Source organism: Rhodnius prolixus, unplaced genomic scaffold, assembly GCF_049639745.1.
Source record: "Rhodnius prolixus isolate KJV_2025 unplaced genomic scaffold, Rpr scaffold_6, whole genome shotgun sequence".
NCBI classification, from domain to species: Eukaryota; Metazoa; Arthropoda; class Insecta; order Hemiptera; family Reduviidae; genus Rhodnius; species Rhodnius prolixus.
In genome coordinates, this window is record NW_027411634.1 from 15086757 (window position 1) to 15109692 (window position 22936).

Below are 22936 nucleotides of genomic sequence, written 5' to 3' on the forward strand. Positions count from 1 at the left end.
ACCTACAGAGGCTATCATCTGCCAGGCCCATGCGATGCAGGTGTTTTCTGAGCCTGCAGTGGCCCATTTAATAGGCCTACAATCATCCTTATAGCCCTACGGCCTTGACGGATTAATTCTGCAGTCAGCCTCGGCGAATAGCCTTTAATAAACTCCTTCGCCTATCTCTGCCCAGGGTGGCAAGCCACCACTCCTGAGACCTACTCTGCACTCATAAGTTAATGGTCGCAGTCTTAACACACATCGGAACCCCAAACCTGGGCTCCGGGCCAACGAAGTGTCTCGCAGAGCCTTCCCGGGCCAATAAATTTGCCACTTCGTTTCCCTTATGTCCTGAATGACCAGGTACCCAGACCAGCAAGACCTTATTTTGGTCACTAATTTCCATCAGGGCACCCAGACAGTCCCAAACCAGCCTTTAGTTGACCTGGTAGGAACTAATAGCTATACAGAGCAGCCTGACTATCCGAGAAAATTACGACCTTAGAATGAATAATTCCTCGCCCGTTTATCTCGGCAGCGCAGAACCTAATTGTAGCTAGCTCAGCCTGAAAAACTGTAGCTAGTTTCCCTAGGCTAACCGAAAACCCACATTTCGGCTTCACCCCGTACACTCCCGCTCCGTCTTAGGCCTTAGATTTTATTTAATGGTTAATAAAAAGACATTTACAGTATGTTTGCTAGTCGCCTCCGTCCACGACACCTAATTTGATTGCTGGACGTTACGGCCGCCTGAAAAAAGAGGCATTACTTTACTGTTTTCTTTTACTCGTACTTCTCAAGTTGTGGTGCCCTGCGTTAGAACCAGTAGCCTTCGAATTTAGCACAAGAACATGCAATCTACAATCGTATAGTGTAAACAAAATTTAACTTTTGTTCTTTTATAGTTTTTGAATTCATTTAATTAAGACAAAAATCGACACCACATTAATTCTAGTACTCTTTCAGAGTATCAAGTTCGAGACATTCTGGTAATTATTAGTTCATCATCAGATCATCACCATCATCGCACACCTCTTTGGAACGGTGTGAGGCTCCGCCCTTCTTGTAAAAATCTTCCTCCATCCCTGACTGTCCCCTGCCAAAATCTGTTTTTCTCGCTCGCCTCCTTTACTTCTTCCAACCTGCATCGCGGTCTACCTCTTCCTCTACGTATCTCCCACTTGTGCATCATATGCCACTCTAACCATATTGTCGGAACTCATCCGTTGAACGTGCCCGAACCATCCTAACCTATTCTCTTCTATTACTTCTTCTGCTGGCTGTACTTTCAAGATGGTTCTTAGTGTCGCATTATGAATCCTATCTCTTCTTGTCTTTCCTTCTTCTATCTTCCTCAGATACCTGTATGCATTTCAAACCAAAATATGAAAGTTGCTAGAATAATGTCTTTTAAAAGTATTATCAATGCCTGATTTTTTTTGAAATTTTAAATCATGAAATGGTTTTGCAAATCAACCGTACCAACCGTAGACTTTCCATTTTTAATCCATTTAATGTCCAAAACGTAGACTTCAATAACATTAAAAAAAAAATGCCACAGTTGTGGACGACTTCATCACAAACATCTTCGTAGAAGAAGCATCTACCTACAACCTGGTTAAAAATTCAACAGAATTTAAATATATTTAATGATCTGAGCAAAAAATGGTAAAGGTAAAATTTGTTGCCCGTCACCTCTAATTTCAGAATATGTGACTTGATTTTAATTTCCTGCCCGCATACGCGGCTGACGCGCGGCCAAAAGTGAGGGTTTGCGGTTAACCACCATTTTCATATGCACAGTTTTAAAGAGTATAAGAAGTTATGAAAGAAACCGGAAACCGCAATTCGATATCTTCAAAATAATGGTGCTAAGCCATTTCAAAATCTGGTATTTACTAATCATATTTCAATTTTTTAACTTATCAAAGAGAAAAAAAGAGCACGTGATAGATCATTTTTATGTATTTTCTCATCCCCTTTCTACTAAAAATATTGCCAAGGCAGTAAAGCTAGTATTTTTCTTAATGTCGGGAAATAAGTCGTTTTCCGAGTGATTTTCTAAGCAATAATCAAATGTTAAGAGCTTTAGATGTTTACAAGCATGGACAAAAGGGCTAAAAAAATAATTTTACTTCTGTTACAAACAAGAAGGTTTAATAATTATTTGGTAATTTTGGGAGAGTTGCGTTTAATTACCAAAAAAAATGAGAAATCTCCTGCCACATATTTAAGTGATCAATATCTTTCATTTAAAGGTTCAAATTAATCCTTAATTTATCAAATAATGCACTTTATACTTGTGCAGCATGTACTGTGCCTTCAAAGGTGCCACCTCTGGCTATTATTTTTTTTTTTTTTTATGATTTAAGGCGTGTCAACATCTAAGGTTATTGGCGCCCGGAGCTTTTTTCAGTGCACTACCGGCCTCCAGACAGTGTTCTCTCGTTACAGACAACACTTTCCATCACCGGACAGTGAGCTGTAAGAAGCTCCTAGGAAGAGAAAATCTAAGGGTCAGCTGCTGGATTCGAACCCGGGACCTCCGCGTGGGAGTCCAGTATGCTAACCTCATAGCTAATCCCTTCCCTCCTCTGGCTATTATTATTATTATTATTATTATTTTTTTTTTTTTTTGCGCATCAACAGCTGAGGTCATTAGCGCCCGGAGCTTTTTCCAGTGCACTGCCGGCCTCCGGACAGTGTTCTCTCGTTACAGACAACACTGTCCATCACCGGACAGTGAGCTGTAAGAAGCTCCTAGGAAGAGAAAATCTAAGGGTCAGCTGCTGGATTCGAACCCGGGACCTCCGCGTGGGAGTCCAGTATGCTAACCTCATAGCTAATCCCTTCCCTTATTATTATTATTATTATTATTATTATTATTATTAAGAAGCAATCAGAAAACAAAAATATTATACATTAATCTAAATGTATAATAATTAAATCTGCTTTTTTTTTTTTCAAATCGGTAGCAAAATCGGCGTTACATCTCGACACGCAACTACAGTTGTATGTCCTATTTCTGTACACAGATTTTAGACGATGACATTTCACACCTTAATGAAACTTTTGACTCGTAATTTGTACAACAAAAATTATATTCTGTGTTTACTCTAACGCGTCATTTCCAAACAATGTTGATTTCCCCGCAATCAGAGTTGGGCAAGCAAACCAGAAATCAGTTAACGATTTTTTTTAAGTAAAAAGACGATAATCCATTTTACTTCTCCTTTGAATCTTCCAAGAGCTTTCAGATAATGAACTACTAAAAGGAAATAATCTCAATTTATTGAACAAGGCACAAAGGCACAAGCGGACAATGCTTGCTGTCCCTCCATCGTTCATACTACCCTCTAACCCATTGTACACATTCAATTTGACTTCACTTAGGGCATCTTTAGAATTGATTAACTCCATCTGCAATGACAATTTAATTTAGGATATTAGGCCTACACTTCAGTTGATTAATAGGCCTTGAAATTCTATGATATATTCACGAAACGTGATTAAAACTTTGACTGATGCTTTGATTAGTTGTAACAAATATGTTCTTGTAATATAAGTTTAGCCTTTTTGCCTAGTTTTTACAAATTAAGGCCTCTTCCTTGCAGTTTTCCTAAGTTTTTTTCTTAACCCTCAAACCACAAGATGCGGGTCGGATCCGACCCGAGGCGAAAACAAATTTCCATTGTTCCCCCCCACAATTAACTCTTAGCGATTAGATTCGGTATACCCTTTCTGTGAGTCCTTAGGAAGAGCCCATACTGTTTCCGCCGATTCGGTAAGTGTCACTCCGCTCTCTAGGTTCTTATTTTTGTCAGTAAGTCAGATTCTAAGTCGGATCCGACCCGACCTTGGTATTAACGTTATACGTTTCGTCCTGTACAAGTGGAACAAAAATGAAGAAAGTTACTCTGGAGATGCACGTTCGACGTTTCTCAAGAACCTTGCGTTTTCCTTGACGCAACCTCTTGTAGGAAAAAGGCTGCAAAACGAGCGTTTTCCAAAGGAATTACTCCTTACGATTGGAAAATATGTCCTACTTGTATATAAATATATCCCACTGATAATGGCGAACAATCAAATGATTTTTTTTCCATAACGATGCGATAATTTTGTTACCACACAACTACTTTACTTTAATTTTCATTCAAGCTTTTTCTAAACTGTTATTTTTATTGGGACAAGGTTCCTTTTTCAAGTTCATTTCTTCATGTATTAGTCTATTCTAAGTTAATTGTGCCATAAAATTATACAATTTATCGTATTAAAAAATTTATACATTTTATATAGAAATAAATGTGTTATTTTGAGTTATATTTGAGTTTTTCACTGTAAGTAAGAAAATATAGTATCGGGTCGGATCCGACCCTAACTTAGTGTTCGTGTCACGAAAATTCATCTTGTGGTTTGAGGGTTAAACCCATCTGCTAGCTGTTAATTTTAGGAACGCTTCTTTTAATGCTTTCGGAATCTACAGAACTAATGTCTAAATCATCTATTTATCTTCAAGTTATTAAAAGTTTTGCCCATGGTCTTAATTATATCATCTCATATTACCTTTTTTTTTTAGAGCAGGACCTCTAATTATTAAGAACTATTATTTTTCATAGATTTTTTCTGGATTTTTAACAGACGCTGAACGCCCTTCATGTTGGGATGGTTATTTCAAGCAATACATTGCACAGTTCTCTTCCATTTCAGCTGTCATGTGCAGTTGATGAGATCACTATAAATAAATGGTGGGCAGTTCTTTGCTCTTAATTGTATTTTCTAAAATCTGGTGCAGGGTAAATATTGAAACAGTCGTACATCATCTCTGGTGGAACCCAAACTAATACTGTCAAATATTATACTCAGTACAATGCAGGAGCTTTTTAAAATAATAGTTTTAGCATTTCATAGAAATAGCTTTTATGGTAGTAATGTGAATTAGAATTGCCAACTCTATAAAGTTCCAAAAAAAGGACACCCTAAAAAAAATTAGGTACATACGAGGGTCGTTTGAAAAGTCCGTGCAAAAATAAAAACTACTTAATTTTTTGGGGTAAACCTTTTTTATTTTTCAACATAGTCTCCTTTTAGACTTATACACTTCGTCCAACGCTGCTCTAGTTTGTTGATCCCTTCCGAATAATAGGATTTGTCCAAGTCTGAAAAATAGCCATTCGTTTCTGCAATCACCTCCTCGTTTCAATAAAATCTTTTTCCCGCCAGCCATTTCTTCATATTGGGGAACAAATAGTAGTCCGAGGGAGCCAAGTCTGGAGAATAGGGGGGATGTGAAACGAGTTGGAACCCTATTTCCATTAATTTTGCGACCACAACTGCTGAGGTGTGAGCTGGTGCGTTGTCGTGATGGAAAAGGACTTTTTTGTGGGCCAATCGTGGGCGTTTTTCTTGCAGCTCGGCTTTCAAACGGTCCAATAACGATGAATAATATGCACCTGTAATAGTTTTACCCTTTTCCAGATAGTCGATGAGGATTATTCCTTGAGAATCCCAAAAGACAGTCGCCATAATCTTTCCGGCCGAAGGAACAGTCTTCGCCCATATGGCCACTCCGAAAATTTTGAAACCACTTATAAACTGTTCTAATCGAAGGTGCAGAGTCACCATAATGTTTATCAAGCTTCTCTTTAGTCTCCAGAGGCGTTTTGCCTTTCATAAAGTAGTGTTTAATCAACACACGAAATTCTTTTTCGTACATTTTTTTGAAAATCACTCGACTTCCTCGATTCAAACGAATGCCAAACACAAAGAAATAGACCGATCTGGCTGAAACTTGGTGTGTGTTCTTCCAAGAGATGCTACTAACTAAACATAACCTCGATACGCGCCAGTAGTGCTATCTCTCTGACTTTGCACGGACTTTTCAAACGACCCTCGTACAGGGATTTTGGGGCCCGGTTATATGCCCCAAAATCCTATCGACGGCCCTGAATGTACCTAATATTTTTTGGATGTCCTTTTTTTGGAACTTTATAGAGTTGGCAACCCTAACAATATCAGAAAATATACAATAACAGCAGAAATATGGAATCATTATCTACATCCTGCTTCTAATAATAGTTGAAGTAAGCAAATGAATGTAAAAAGGAAGGATGGATTTGTTTCAATTTATTTATAATTTAATTGAATTTCATAAACATGAAATGATATTAGCAAGGAAATGAAATTCATCTCATTCTTTACTAAACTTCCTCTTTTAGCTGTTCAGTTACTGAGTAAAGTTTCTCTAATGACGAATATTTATAACTTCATCTAGTTAGAACAAAATATTACCTCTTTTTACCAGTGTTTCGAAAAAGGTTAATATATCATAACTTCTTTTTTTCAGTACCAAAGAAAAAGAAAAACAATAAAATTATGTTACATCTAGAATTTTCCTGTTTACATGGAAATGAAGAAGCGGATGGTCTTGATATTCTATGGAAACTTCTATTCCCATATCTGTTTTCCATCCCTATGCACGCTTCGGCAATCGCAGCTTGGCCTTTTTTTCTTCCTTCAACTACTTTGTTATATAACATTTTTGGTTCTCTCATTCTTCGACTATCAATCTTGGCAATAAGTTTTCCTTGGTTTATGCTTTTTTTTTGCCCCTGTTGCTAAGGATTGCTTCATGCTAATTTTTTATCCAGCAGGCTCATCTGTAAATAATATCATCATTATACATTATATTTCATTGGAAATCTACCATTTTTTGCATTTATTGACATCTAAATTTGTTTACTTCTTAACCAGTTAAGCGTGGAATTTAGTTTTAAAAAGAACCCCCACAGTGTCCGGAATTAAAATCAGACTACGAATTGTATACACGTCGAACGCAGGGGCAAAACAACCGTTAAGTTTACAACGTCAAAATAGTCACTGCAAGCAGAAGCCAGATCAGCAGCAAAAAGGTGTAAGTACCGTTCATTATTTTTGGTGACTGAATCATAGTTCCAATAGGATGAAAAATAACTGCCACTTTCAGTCCATGAACAGACAAGACAGAAGACACATCAACCCTCTAATGATATAAAACAGTACATTGTAAATTAGCCCTGAAGATGACCCACCCCTAGGTCGAAAGCTCGGTATAATAAAAATATATCATGACTGAAATTGGCAGTTATTTTTTTTCATCCTATTGAAACTATGAATCAGTCACCAAAAATAATGAACAGTAATTACAAGACGAAAGCCAATCAAACCAACATTTTCACTGAAGTGGTCCAACATCTTTGGATACACCACGAAGAAAACAACATAAAGGTACTTAGAATTACCCAAGAAGCTCATCACTGAAAAAGAAGACCTCACATTCCTTACTAAATGTCAAAAAACAATAGTATTTTTCTTAAGTTTATAAGTAACAAATGTAAAAACATCACTAAACAACAGCCCATGCATAGAGAAGACAGAAGACACACCAACAGTACGTTGTAAATTAGCCCTGAAGATGACCTGGTCCCTAGGTCGAAAGCTCGACCTAGATAATAAAAATATATCATGACTGAAACTAGCAGTTATTTTATCATCCTATTAACCAGTTCAGCGTGGAATTTAGTTTAAAAAAAAAAAACCTACAGTGTGCGGAATTAAAATCAGACAATGACGTGGTATACACGTCGAACGCAGAGCTAAAACAACCAAAAGTTTACAAAGTCATAATAGTCACTGCAAGCACTTTTTATGCAATCTCTCTGAGGCTTGAGATTACCAGAGCATTTTGTACTCAATCAAAATCTTGCACCGCTTCTCGCATGCATTGCCTAGTTTTAACTAGGGGACGCAAGAGCTTTTAGAAGGAAGAAAAGAGAGCTTTGAATTCTATGCAAAATGAAATCATGCTCGTACTGAGGTCCTGAATCCCTATCTAAGGTAAAAACGGCATTGCACAAGGGTTGAGAGCTTCTATTTGTGTGCCTAATTACCAATCTCTATTGCGGAGACCGATGAAAGTAGACTAAATTGCTGGGAAAGGAAGGTCCTTAGAACTATCTACGGACCTATAGCTGACAATGGAGTTCTCAGATGTAGAAGGAACATCGAGCTGAAGGAGCTGTATAAGGATGCAGACTTGGTGACCACTATTAAAATCGGAAGACTGAGATGGTTGGGGCACCTAGAAAGAATGGATCGTTGGAGAGGCCCACGCAAGGTGTAGGCGCGCGTGGCCGCCTACACCCAAATGCTAAGGTGCCCAAGTGGGCGCTGTACGAAATAATAGTAGACAAAGAAGAATAGAAAAAATAAAGAGAAATAAAAGAAAAAGAGGAAGGTACTTACCCTTTGCAAGGAGCGATGTGCGTGAGGTATGTTGATAAGCTGCCTGAGAAGCGATGAGAGGAAAGGAAGCTGTGGAGCGGAAGCGTGTATATATGTTTATGTAAATGTATGAGTGTGTGTGTGTTGAGCTTTGAGAAAGGGAGGCAATATTTGGGCTCAGGCTCAGAGAAGCGTAGCGGAAGTGGAAATGAGGTAAGCGGAAGAGTAAAGGGGGAATAGTGCAATAAGTGCACTATAAACGGTGGAATATGCGTGAAGCGATATTCTGGAGAGGCGTTCAGATGCGGATGATGCGTACTGTTAGGTGTCAGCGGAAGTGAAGCGGGTTGAGATGCGTTAAGAGTTGCTAAAGCGTGAGCAGAGAAGCGTCTTAAACAAGGACTAGCGGGGAACTGCACAGACTCGAAAGGTGACCACATGGTCCAAAGGAAGTAGTGGGGCAAAGGGTCTAGAGTATAGAAAAACAAATAAAGGAAATAGAAGCTATAGGTCGTGACGCAATTGGATCAGAACCGGAAACAACAAGTTAATATAGAGAGTTTGAGAGGATAAAAAAGGTGTAAAATAATAACATAATAATGAGCGATAAGAAATATGTAGAAAAAAGGAAATTAAGGCGGATGCGTACATTAGTACGCGCGCGGGCGCGAGGCTGACTCGCGAGAGACGGACGCTAGCCAAACTGGCCGAATGGTCTCGGTCACGACCGAACACAAGGCTTTTGAGGGGCATCCTGGGGGGAAAAGACCGCGACTCCGTTGGCTGCAAGATGTGGAGGATGACCTCCAAAAAATGCAGATACACCAATGGAGAAGAAAGTCAGTAGATCGAGACGGCTGGTCTAATCTGCTTAAGGAGGCCAAGGTCCTACAAGGGCCGTAGTGCCAAAGGAAGAAGAAGAAGAAGAAGATTGCGGAGACCAAACATGTACCAACCACTTATCATTTGGCTGACTCCCACCGCAGTTCTGTTCTATTGGTAAGATAAAGGAAACATCCCACCAAATAATATTCTTATTGTATTTTAATAAAATTTCGAGTTTTTATAGTTAATGGCAATTTTATATTTTTCACGAGTATACGTACACGTCGCACCGTAATAGAGATTTGGTTTAACATGTATACACGTCAAACACGATTAACTGGTTAACCTGCATTTTGTATAACATAATATGTGCTTGATTTCAAAAACTAATTTAGTGTTAACTCTCATTTAACCTTCTCTCGACAAAATTTTCTTGAATTTGCTCTGACTTCAATATTATCTACTTGTTTCTGTAATAAAAAATATAACTTCGAAGAATAGTTCACAACACATTTCCTCCAAAACCAAACTCACAGATAACCGAACTTACAAAAGGCAATTGCTTACAAAATTACATAAAACGGAAGTGGTATTTGTTACACACCAGCATTTGTAATGCTTTAAGTAACATTAACAAAACTGAATGTTCACTTGAATACACACGCACTTGTTCGCCCCGAGTTGAGAAGCTACCCACTGGTAACTCTCCCCATTGCTGGGCTAATTGCTCTCTTCACTCAACGAGGAAATCACAAGGCTAATGGCGTTTGAACTGTATGAGAGGATTAACTGAAATTGTGTGGAATGAGAGGTGGTGGTCTCAAGATTTAGGAAGGGTTCGCAGGAATTGGTGGATTATTTTGTTTTGTGGAACGGAATTAGGGACACTAGATTGACGAGAGGAAATTTCAAGATCTCTTGAGGATGGTTAAATTGAAAGTTCAATCCCATACATCCAGGTAGGTTTTAAAATGGTATTGTAAATAAGTTTGGCTTCAGGCGCCACTTTAGCCGAGTGGTTAGAGGCGAGACCTGTAAAGCTAATATGAATTGTGGTAGAGGGTTCGATTCCCGGTCTTAGGCCTTGGATTTTATTTAATGGTTAATAAAAGGAATTTACAGTAAAGTATGTTTTGCTAGTCGCCTCCGTCCCCGACACCTAATTTATATCGACGTAAAGCCTGCCTGAAAAAAATAGACAATAAGTTTAGATTTGGGGTCAAAAAATATTTTTAGTACAGTCGAGCCTCCCATAAAGGACACTCTCACTAGCGACCACCTCCATTTACGGGCCAGTTTTTGGATTTCCCCGTTTTACCCCTCTACACTTGTCTATATAAAAGAACCTTCGTCCAACGGACACTCTACATAGCGACCGCGGACATTGATTTTGGGGAACGGATTAAATGTTTCACCTCCCACCAACGACCACCTTATTATTAAAAGTTCGTTTGACGCGGTGATCAAAATAATTATCCCCTCTCAAGTTTTTATTTTTTTCGGTTTTTTTTCTAAAGTTTACTGTATAAGCTCCATACATCTGGTACCATTTTAATCATTTTTCAATATTACTTTGGACGAACAATATTATTTTATTCCGATATATCTCTCAAACGAAAGTGGTTAACTCTAGAAGAGAAAATAAATGTGTTGGAAGATTTTGCAAAAACCAAATCGAGCCATCGTCAACTTGCCGAAAGGTTTGTTCTATTTTTCTAATAATAGATGATAGTATGATGATAATTTTACCATAAATTATTATTGTTATGAATAAATGTGATGATTATTATAAAAATTATTAAATAAGTCAATAATATGTAGTTTTTTGATAAATTTTTTGGATAATTAAGAAAAACTTGATGCACATCATATAGCTAAATAATTATGCAATTATGCACGTTTTTAAATCTATTAATAATAAACAATTTTTAAATAGATGTTTGGAAAAAACTCCTATTTTTTCATTACGAAACTTGCCTACCTCCTTCTAACGACCACCTCCAAACAGCGGCCACTTTGCTTTCCCCCGCCAGTGTCCGTTATTGAGGTTCGACTGTAGTCGGTAACATCTGTTTAATTCAATTCTTTTTAATCGTGTATAAGGTTGCCCAGTCTTTTATCAATGAACTGCCCCAAATAACGGACGACATTGGTGTGAAGAATTTAGGGTTAAATATAATTAATTGGAAGAAGAATGTTGCGACGGAGGGTGACAGTAATATTATGGGACTTGAATTGTGAGATGATTCTAAAGATCTAAAATGGAATTGAAGGTTTCCATGTGCCACTATTGGGGTGCTGTGTAAGGAGGTGAAAGAATTGCATTGTAGTCTGCACATGTGAGAAAGATAGTCGAAGAAGTTATTGATGTTAGGCAAGTAGCTTTCGACACAATGTGAATGGTATCTTTATATTAAATAAAGGAAAATGTAAAAAAATATAAATCTGTCCAATAAGGAAAGTCAATAATATCATTGGATTATAGAGAAACGAATGAAATTAATTCAGACCCTACTCCTGGTAAACTAATTATCTGATATTGCATTCCATATTGAGAGTGAACCTTTTTATTGAATGTATAAGTGGAGAGGATGAGTATTCTTTAAAGTAAAAAGAAGATGAAGAAGAAAGCAGGAATCAGATTTGATTGAGTTAAAGCTGGTGGATATGAAGGAACGGATGCCCACTTTAGCAGAGCAGGAGTAATGGAGGACGGTGATGCCATCCAGAGTAGGATTATCTTGTGTTCACCATTCCAAAGATTTTTTTCCCACTGCCTTCAGAATCATACTATTTCTCCTTCTTCGACTTGTATAGGCCGATAATGCATTTCCTTTATGCAGTCCTCCTAAGTACCTCTAATTTCCTTTCAATTTTCACTGTAAAAGTCTTGAAAGGATATTGGATTAACTTTAGCTTTTATTTATTTAAGTTTTTATAGAAAAAAAAACTTTAAAACTAAGTCTGTTGAAAATTATTTCCTCTTTATCTGCGAATCAGGTTAAACCTAGGTTGTTCACTTTTTGTTTCTGCAGCATGCTAAACAAAAGTTATTCATTAGTTTGTACAACGTTAATTTTGGTTAAACTTTCTAGATTTATAATCTAGTCAGCTTCATTTCCTCGCCAATGAATGGTAAAAGGTGTCCGCCGTTCTTTAGAACGTTTATAAAATAAAATGTATTACACAAAATACTACTGCTTCAAAATTACTGATAAGGAAACGCTCTTGGCCAAATTCTTTTTCTTAGAATCAATCTTGCAAGTCTTTAGCACATTTCTGGGGTAAGATATCCATAGTCTGGCGAACTTCTATCACCATCGGTAACTACAAAAATAGAATAAAACAAAAATCTCTGATGTTTCTTAGCAATCTACCAATACAGGATTTCATTTTATTTTAAACAACATTTTTTTACAACAGATACTCTGTGAATGATCAATGATTGGAAGCGATCAGTGGTTACTAAATGCATTCCGAAGTAATTTAAAAGATTTTTGAAAAGGCAAAGTAATGCTACAGGGACCATACTCTAGAAATCTTATTGACAATGACGCTGTAAAATCTTTTAGTTCAGTTAGGAGCCAGGTGTCTAAACGATAGTGTTTAATTAAACCAGGTGAATGAAATAATATTTTTTTAAAAAAATGTGTGAGAAGCATTTTTTTGGAATAAAAGATCTATATAAAAGAGCGTATGAAGATTAAAGCACATTTAAAGTAAAGTAATACAGTGCAGCCAGCAGAAGAAGTAATAGCAGAGAATAGGTTACGATGGTCCAGGCACGTTCTACGGATGAGTTCCGACAGAATGGCTAGAGTGGCATTTGATGCACAAGTGGGAGATACGTTGAGGAAGAGATAGACCGCGATGCAGGTTGGAAGAAGTAAAGGAGGCGAGCGAGAAAAACAGATTTTGGCAGGGGGCAGTCAGGGATGGAGGACGATTTTTACAAGAAGGGCGGAGCCTCACACCGTTCCAAAGAGGTGTGCGATGATGGTGATGATGAACTAATAATTACCAGAATGTCTCGAACTTGATACTCTGAAAGAGTACTAGAATTAATGTGGTGTCGATTTTTGTCTTAATTAAATGAATTCAAAAACTATAAAAGAACAAAAGTTAAATTTTGTTTACACTATACGATTGTAGATTGCATGTTCTTGTGCTAAATTCGAAGGCTACTGGTCCTAACGAAGAGCTTCACAAGTTGAGAAGTAAAATAAAACAGTAAAGTAATGCCTCTTTTTTCAGGCGGCCGTAACGTCCAACAATCAAATTAGGTGTCGTGGACGGAGGCGACTAGCAAACATACTGTAAATGTCTTTTTATTAACCATTAAATAAAATCTAAGGCCTAGACCGGGAATCGAACCCAGTACCACAATACATATTAGCTTCGCAGGTCTCGCCTCTAACCGCTCGGCTACCGTGGCGCACATTTAAACAATTATTTAAATTTAAAAAAGGGCCCCCCCCCCAAAGGTAACCATTTCAGATAAAAGTTGAGCTTTTTACAAGGGGCTGCAAACCGGCAAAGATCTGAAAGGGTAACCCAGGAAAGCACCGGATAAAGAGGAAAAATCATTATATTAAATTCTCAATATATTATTTTCATTTTATTCACACTTCTCGTGATATCGTTGCACTTTTCCGCTGAAACAAACCTTTTTTTTTGTTCAAGAAGTTAAAGTCTGTTTAAACTTAATTAAACCAATTAGTATTATTGTGAAAAAGTTTAATTTTGTTCAAAATGATTTATTAACATTAATGTTAAGTAATTTTATGATCAAATTCAATAAACTTGACAAGAAATAAAGCTCTCACTCACAAATATTGGACAAAAAAGAAAGGCCCCATTTACACAGAAAGTTTTATTAGAATCTCTACCTTTAGAGATAAGGTATATTCGAATAATAAGTTAGATGTGTACAACTTAAAATACGAACATTTATTGAGCGAATTAAGTGTTAACACTTCCTTCGACTTGATAAAGGTACCGGAAAAGATGAGAACCGCGGCCTTCGAAGATTACATTTCTTCCCATTATCCGGGCTCATATCGTTTATTTACAGATGGGTCCAAAATCAATAATAAAGTCGGAAGTGCTGTGTATGATCCGGTTCGGAACTATTTTACGATAATTAAATTAGAAGATGAGGCGTCCATCTATACAGCGGAGCTAATTGCTATTTTAACGGCTTTAAAATATATTTATTCGTTGTCGGAGAAAAAATATACCATTATTAGTGACAGCCAGAGTGCGTTGTGTAAATTATCACATATACACAACCAGTCTGCAGGAATGAATCACATTATCGCAGAGATTGTAGAAACTATTGCCATTTTTAAAGAGAAGGGAGTCTGCATTAATTTTTTGTGGGTAAGGGGTCATTGTGGTATAAAAGAGAATGAAATTGTTGATACACTTTCAAAGTAAGCCACCAATAGTGGGGAAATGGCTAATTATAAATTACCACACACCGATATCAAGGGTATAATTGCAAAAGCAGCACTACAAAAATGGCGGACAGATTACAATAATGGTGATAAAGGTAGATTCTATAAAACTATGGCAGATCAGTTACCTAGACAACCATGGTTTAAGGGAACTGTCACTAATAAATGGGTCGACAATAAGCAGGCTGAGAGCGAACCACGCGGTGTGCGGATCGTATCTACACAGGATCAACAAAAGGTCCTCTCCTCTTTGCGTAGATTGCAATGAGGAGGAAGATTTCAAACATGTAATAATGATATGTCCACGTTATGTGGTAGAAAGGAAACGAATGTTTGACGATATATACAGGTATTTAGATGCACCATTTCGCTACGAAGACATTATATTCTCCACCAACATTTATGTGCTTAAGTCGATAGCAGAGCTAGCAATGAAATATGAATGTATTTAAAAGCTATAGCCGAATTAGAATGAATGGAAGAAAATGCTTAGAGAAGGATTACGTGATTTTAATTTTGGTTAAGCTATAAGGATGGCAGGAGCACAGAGTGCTGCTCCATCCATTAGCAGTAGTTTATGTAAATTGCGGTATATAGTAGAATGATGAATGTGTGAAGCGAATGTATTTGTAGGTAAGAATGGAGAGTGAGTGATATTCTAGTGATAAGCACCTAGACGATGCTGGCAGTATGGCGGAAGCCAATGCCAAAAAAAAAAAAAAAAAAAAAAAATATAAAGCTGCAGCTTTGACAAGTTAATTCAAATAATTTGCCGTCAAAGAGTCAGGGATAAATAGAGTTATTTGCAAACTAAGTTCTTCAATGTTTACATTAATTTGTAATTAATTTTCCAAATAATAACTTGATGACGTTGTGGAGGAAGTGAAGTTTGGAATTCACGGGAAGTCCGGCAGAAAAGAAAAGAAAAGTACATCATCGACTTGTACTGAAATTGTACTCTTACACTACTTGTTAATGTCATTTGACAACATTCGGGTGTTGGTCTAGTGGTCAAGAGCTTGGCTTTGTGTGTGGGAGGTCACCAGTTCGAATCCCGCGTATGGCTATTTTTTATTTGTTAGAAAAAATTGTTTATAATACAGTATGAGCTTCCGCCCTGTCACCCCGTCCACGATACCTAATTGGTAGTTGCGACGTTAAGCCCCGCCTGGAAAAATAGGCGATTACTTTACATTTTAAAAATAAATTAACAAGCAATCTTCAACAGCAATCCTCTTCTTTATACAGATCTGGTGCGCTACCTTGGGCTCTACATAGACAAACGACTCACATGGAACCCACACACTAGACTTAAAAGACAAGCAATGACAAAACGTGCGAAACCTCTTTACAGACTTCTTGGACGACGCGCCAAAGTACCCAGTGAACTCAAACGATTACTATACAGTACTATTCTCAAACCTATGTGGACTTACGGACTAGAGCTGTGCGGTTCAGCCAACCCTACAAACATACGGACAGTACAAGACATTTTAGTCAAAACTACTCCGACAGATAGCTGTCGCACCTTTCTACATGACTAACCCCACCCTTCACACCCCTTCACCTCAACATTCCCTTCATAGACCAACTCACCAAGACTAAATACCAAAAATTCCATACTACTCTCTCTACTTGCTCCAATCCTCTTGTACAGTCTCTCGCCTCCTCTGACATCCCTAACAATCCTACTCGCCGATTGAATCGCCAGTGGTCCCGCGACTTCCTTACTGTCTGAAGAACTAAATCTCTCCTCTCTCCTACTCATATTCTTCTCCTACTCATATTCTTCTCCTACTCATATTCTTCTCCTCTCTCATATAGAGAATGCTATCGCTGGGTAGCTTCTCTCCTCCTGCTCTTCCCGCACTAGTTCATCTCATTCACCTCCTATTTACTTATTGTATTTATTTATACAGATTGTAAATTACAAAATAAATAAAATGAATAAATTAACAAGCGCATTATATTATGATATCTTGAAGCATTCTAACAGTAAAAATTCATAATAATAAAAGAAAACAGGGACTGTTTAGAGGAGAGAATAGGGTTGGATGGTTAAAAGAAGGGGAACATCTCCCAGAGAAAAAGGTCAGTACGAGATGTAGCCAGGCAACAATGAAAAGTATTTGGCGTCTGTCCAAGAGGTGTTGGCCTGTGAACCTGATAAGGTTGGCACCCTGGTGATGGATAGCCACCCCAACTACAGGCTAGCACCTACACAAATACAATTATCTAAGACTCCCACTGTTGTTGGTTGTCGTGAGCCAGTCATTAAGATAAACTACGACGATGTAGATCTCAGACTGGTGGATTGTCCTTTGGTTATACCAGTGATTGTGGCTTTTACCAACTGGAGAAAACTTCCTAGATCATAACCATTGAAGTTATAGTTACAAAAGCTTCCCTTAGTATCCAGCAAATGAAGACAATGATTTAGATTGGGTTTTAAGGGAAGATTTATGGGAAATACTAGAAGTACTGAAAGAATTTTATTATTTCACAACTTCCATTCATGAGAGAATTATTGATGGATCAGGCGTTAATGGTACCTAAATCTTGATGATGTTTAGCACTTCCGGATCTTGAAGAAATGTGAAAATAGAAGAAGAATTATTGTTCCTGATGAGCGGAATGCTGCCTATCAGTCTATGGTAGAAATTAACAATCGTCTTCTCTAAAAAACTTGAAGTTAAATTCCTTCTACGAGGGTTGGCTGAAAAGTAATGCACACATGCTAGGAGAGGGGGAAAGATAAGAGTTATCAAGTTCGGACAGAAAGTATATTAAAGTACAATTCTTAAGCTTCACAATTATGTATTACTTTTCAATGTAGTCACCATTAACGCTAATACATTTCTCCCAACGTGAAACAAGTTTTTTCACTCCGTCACTGAAGAATTCTTGAATCCAGGAGTTGACAGCTGCCTTCACCTCATCGTCTGAGGAGTAGTGATTACTCTTGAGATCTCTCTTGAGTAGAGGAAACAAATAAAAATCGCAAGGGGCAATAAGGAGGTTGTGGAATTGGTTGAAAACTTCAGATTTTTCCAGAGCCTCTGCAGTTTCGCGCGAGGTGTGCGGACGAGCGTTGGTGCCAAGCTGCCTTCAACACGACAAATTCGACGTCGGAGATTTCTTAGAGTCTGTACGTACCGAGAAGAATTTACCGTTGCCCCTGGTTCCAGAAAAATCGGTCACATAAACTTGGTGAACATCCCAAAACACAGACGGAAGAATTTTTTTTTTTTTTTTTTTTGCGGACGGTTGTGTTTTGAACTTTTACGGCCGAGGAGAAGACGCATGTCGATATTCAGTGCTCTGCCTTTTCTCTTCTGGGTTGTTATGATGGACCCATGATTCATCGCCTCAAAAGAAAGTCGATAACAGCACGCTGTTTATCTCGCAGTGACATAGCACCAGTACACATGTCCATACTTCGACGTCTAAAAATACACTGACTGAACGCAGAGAGTTCAAACTGCGCATACGTACGATAATAAGGGGAAATGTGACTTCCAAATGCCACGTCGCGCGCTTTTTGAAGCTCTTCGTTCGCGCTCGGCAAGCATGTGTGCATTACTTTTCAGCCAACCCTCGTAGATACAGTCATGCTACCAATGATCCAAAATCACGTTTTTACCAGCAATATCCGTTTTGTTTGGGTGCCAGTGCATAATATAATCCACCCTAAAACAAAATTTCTAGAAATATCTATAAAGTTTTAGAACAGTTTTGAAAATTTTGTCGAAAATTTTATAAAATAAAAAGTTAATTCTTAAAGTGGTAAAATATGTTAAAATATTTTAGGCAACAACAATTGCTTAAAACTCCAAGAAGATTAGGAAGAACATTTTTCAGTGTTAATCGTAATAATTAAAGTGATGAGTGAGAACAAACTTTACACAAAGGAAGATATTTGCTAGGATTAATTTAATTATTTTGCAAGTAACTGTTACGTTTTAAAACGGAAGAACGCCTTTAGGAGAAATTTGTTCACGTCCTAGAACTAAGGTATTTAGTTCCTTAGGTTCCCATTTATATTGCTAGCCGGAAAGCGAGAATAAAAAATTTGGAGGAAATCAAATAATAACTTCCAAATAAAATTTAAAAAAAAAGAAGATAATAATTGAATTGATTGATGATTAAGTCAACAGTTAATTTTTTGAATTGCTACTTCCTTTTAGCAATCGCAACAGGAAATATGATTTAAGTGGCTACAAAATAATCTTGTTGGCATGTGCAAGCAAATTCAGCAAGAACAGGCAAAAGTCACAGATTGAAAGAAGAGGATAAGCTTAGCACTTAGCGTATGTCTTTCTAATATTGGTAGTTTGGAGGTTAAGTCCCGCCTCAAAAAATAGGCAAAAAATAAATTCCAGAATGCTGCAATGAATTCCATAAATTAATCCATTAATCTGTTTTATCTAAAACATCGTAGAATTCATTCATTCAAATCCATTTATTCCCTGTGAAGAAGACTTGCCGCGTTGTTTACTTGTAACATTTAACAATAATATGGAAATACTGGCCTATGTTTAAAAACTCAGAATGTCAGCTGATCTGTTTTCTTAGACGCGAAGCTTAGAGATAATTTAAGGCGCCACGGTAGCCGAACGGTTAAGAGACGAGACCTGTAAAGCTAATATGTACTCGTATTGTGGTACTGGGTTCGATTCCCGGCGTCTTAGGCCTTGGATTTTATTTGTTAATATGGTTAATAATAGTTATTTATTTAACAAGTGTGGAAAGTAGTACTTTTCCTCACACGAGGCAGGGTTTGCACGCACGAGGCGAGTGCAAGTGCAAATTGTCGAGTGTGAGGAAAATACTTTACACTTGAGTTAAATATTATATTTTTTCTGCAACCATTAGGGTTATTAACTTAAAAAAAAAACTAAACAGGAATCACTAGAATCCATTTTAAATTTCTATAAGGTAACACTATAACCTTTTTAACTGTTATAATTAAAAATATCTAATTATTTATTAAAATATTATTTTTATTTCTATATTCCTTTCAATTTTTATTTTATTTTTTAATATTCGTTTTTTAATTATTTAGTTACGTTAAATAAGCTTATTAAAGTTTTACAGAAAATATTTATGTTAATAACAAAACTTCTTATATCAAGGAAGCACAATAAAGTTTGTTCACTCACTAGTGAGGAAAGTGACACTAATGGGAATTTTTCCCCACTAGTGAGGTAAAGCTGGGCATTACACAGCTGATTTTAATTGAGTAATGAGAACATTCCTACATGGTTGCAGAAAAAAGAAATTTACAGTAAAGTATGTTTGCTAGTCGCCTCAGTTTACGACACCTAATTCGTAGTTAGACGTAAAGCCCGCCTGAAAGAAATAAGCAATTACTTTACTTTACTTTAAGGATAATTTGAAATTATTTTTATTAACGCGAAATGTTTGGCCAACATCTTTGGCATAATAATCCATTAAAAACGGGACTTTTTTTTGAGAAGCCAGATTGGACCTTCCGGGAAGAGCTTTTTGTAAAAATGAAGTCTATTTTTTTTTTTTTAAATGATTTAAGGCGCGTCAACATCTAAGGTTATTGGCGCCCTGAGCTTTTTTCAGTGCACTGCCGGCCTCCGGACAGTGTTCTCTCGTTACAGACAACACTGACCATCACCGGACAGTGAGCTGTAAGAAGCTCCTAGGAAGAGAAAATCTAAGGGTTAGCAGCTGGATTCGAACCCGGGACCTCCGCGTGGGAGTCCAGTATGCTAACCTCATAGCTAATCCCTTCCCTAAAATGAAGTCTATAAATGTTGAATACCTAGAGAAATTTGTTTTAAAAACAGACATTTGGAAAATTATTTGCCAAAAATCTCCATTTCTATTTAATTTAGCGTACTTATTAAATTATTTTTATTTTTTTGTTAATAAAATAACATTTTATAGTAAACAACTAAAAGTGAGACAATAAAATTTGAAGATTGTTAAACGAGAAACACTGAGTTACAGCAAGGGGTGTCTCCGCCCCTTTAGGCAACAGCATTCTCCTAGTGAAATGTCATTATAGCGGAGCGCATCTCCTGTACGATATCGATTTGTTGGCTATCGCTACACTCTAGGACTGCACCACTTGAATCGACTCTAGTTTCCTCTCTATACTCTCACCCAGTGTATCTAACATTACTTTAAAAACACCTTTATTTAATCCTCTCCAGTAATGTAATCTTGTTAAATGACAATAAATCTGTTCAAAAGAGAAATATCAGTGAGATATTGCAGATATTAAAACATATTACAAGCGATGGTAACTTTGTCTAAAAGAATATGGGAAGAATATAAAACATTGTAATTCCGTTTAGCCTCAATAAGGAATACGAGCTCTAGATGATCAAATCCGGCATTTGAAAATTGCAGTTAACTTTAGATTTCTTCTTTTTGGATTTACTTCATCCATAATTTCATAATTTTCAAGAAATGGATTAAAAGGATTAACTAAAGCTTCATATGAAAGTATTCACAAGAAATATCCATTTCAAGGTTACCTGATTCCAAAAAAATGTAGTTCATATCAAGGATCTTGTGCCCTTTATAGAAAATAATTGAACCAATTTTGGAGAAAGTGAAATTTAAAAAAAAATACATCCATTAAAATAGCACCAGCAATTTTTGATCGCTGAAAGTTGCATTTAAATTTTTTGTTAGAACCAAAAAATATGCAAATAATGTTTTCCAGCGATTTCCAGTCGCAGAAAGAAGGGCAAGAATTGTCTGTTTTAAAAAAATATGACTACAGTTATTCAACATTTATATTTTTTTTTTTTTTTTTTTTTTAAAAAAAGTTTTTCCCAGAAAGTATCGGTTTGCTTATCCCAGAAAAAAAGGTTCCCTTTTTTTTTTATAGGATTATTACGTTAAAGATGTCGGCCAAACTTTTGGTGTTAGTAAAAACAATTTTAAATTATCTCTAAGCTTCGCGTATAAGAAAACAGATCAGCTGACATTCTGAGTTTTTTTAGCATAGGCCAGTCTTTCCATATTATTGTTAAATGTTACAAGTAAACAACGCGGTAAATCTTCTTCACATGGAATAAATGCATTTGAATGAATGAATTCTACAATCCTCCGCAATGAGTAGCTGTTGCATGCAGCTACTTTAGGAGTAGCAACCTCACGGGGTAACCTGAGCTCAGTACAGCATGCACCGGTACTCACCAGAACAGTACACTAAACATATCCACAAACACTCCTACTCTACAGACAAGGTACAAACAGTACACAACTTAGGGCTACCGTCCCTAAGGAGATATGGCTAGCCTGAGGAGCCATAAGGAGGTAGCCCCTCCGTCAGGATAGGTTGCCATGGGCCAATCCCTCTGAAAATTTATAGATTACAAGTAACACAAGAATGACGGATGGATTTTTGAAGGTTACGACTACGCGAGGAAAACGGATTATTCGTTTAGGAACTTGGAATGTGAGAGGAATTAATGGAAAGGAGGAGGAATTAGTGGAAGAATTGACTTTATAGGTATATAAACGAATCGTGGGCTCTAACTTCCAAACACAGCAGTCAGGTACAGGCAGCCGGAATGCGTTTCCTCCAAAAAATAGAAGGAAATACGAGGAGAGATTGAATACGAAATTCTAGCTATAAGGTCTAATCTCGACGTCAGGCCGGTGGAAGAGCTGCTGAAAGAACACAGGCTAAGATGGTTTGGACACATGATGAGGATGGACACAAGCCGTATAGCAAGACTTTGTTATGAGGCTAAGATGCAGGGTCAAAGAGGCAGGGGCAGACGGCGCACAACATGGGTTAGGGATAGTGAGGGAGGACTTCGGAAGGAAAAACTTGGATTGGAGAAGAAGGAGAAATTTGACTGAGGATAGGGATAGCTGGAAGGTTTTAGTGAAGGCACCTCGACACTGAAAGGTAAACGAGGAATGATTAAGAAGAATAAGAAGAATTCTACGATGTTTTAGATAAAATAGATTAATGGATTAATTTATGGAATTCATAGCAGCATTCAGGAATTTAAGTAAAGTAATCGCCTAATTTTTCAGGCAACACTTGACGTTCAACTACCATTTAGGTAGTCGTGGACGAAGGCGAAAGCTCACACTTTACTGTAAACAATTTTTTCTAATAAATAAAAAGTAATCGTCCATACGTGGGATGCGAACCGTGAATCTCCCTCATACAAAGCTCCACTCTTGACCACTAGACCAACACTCGCTCCTTCTGAAATGAATTTAGTCATGAATATAAATATGAACAAAACTTCATGAGTTGGTTTAATATTTTGAATGATTTAATCTCATTTAAACGGTTTAAGTGGAAAATTGAAGAGAATATTTTACTGCCATAAAGAATTTAAAAGCCATAACTGAAAAGACATTAAACCATTAAAGTATAATAGAATTCATAGCATCAT

At 37.1% G+C, this 22936-nt stretch overlaps 1 protein-coding gene across 3 annotated transcripts in view; it reads left to right on the top strand.

Moving 5' to 3' along the window:
- Ten-a (Teneurin-a transmembrane protein) overlaps positions 1-22936 on the top strand; it is a 1628256-nt gene that overhangs the window by 965313 nt on the left and 640007 nt on the right. The gene's annotated exons all lie outside the window — the stretch shown is intronic.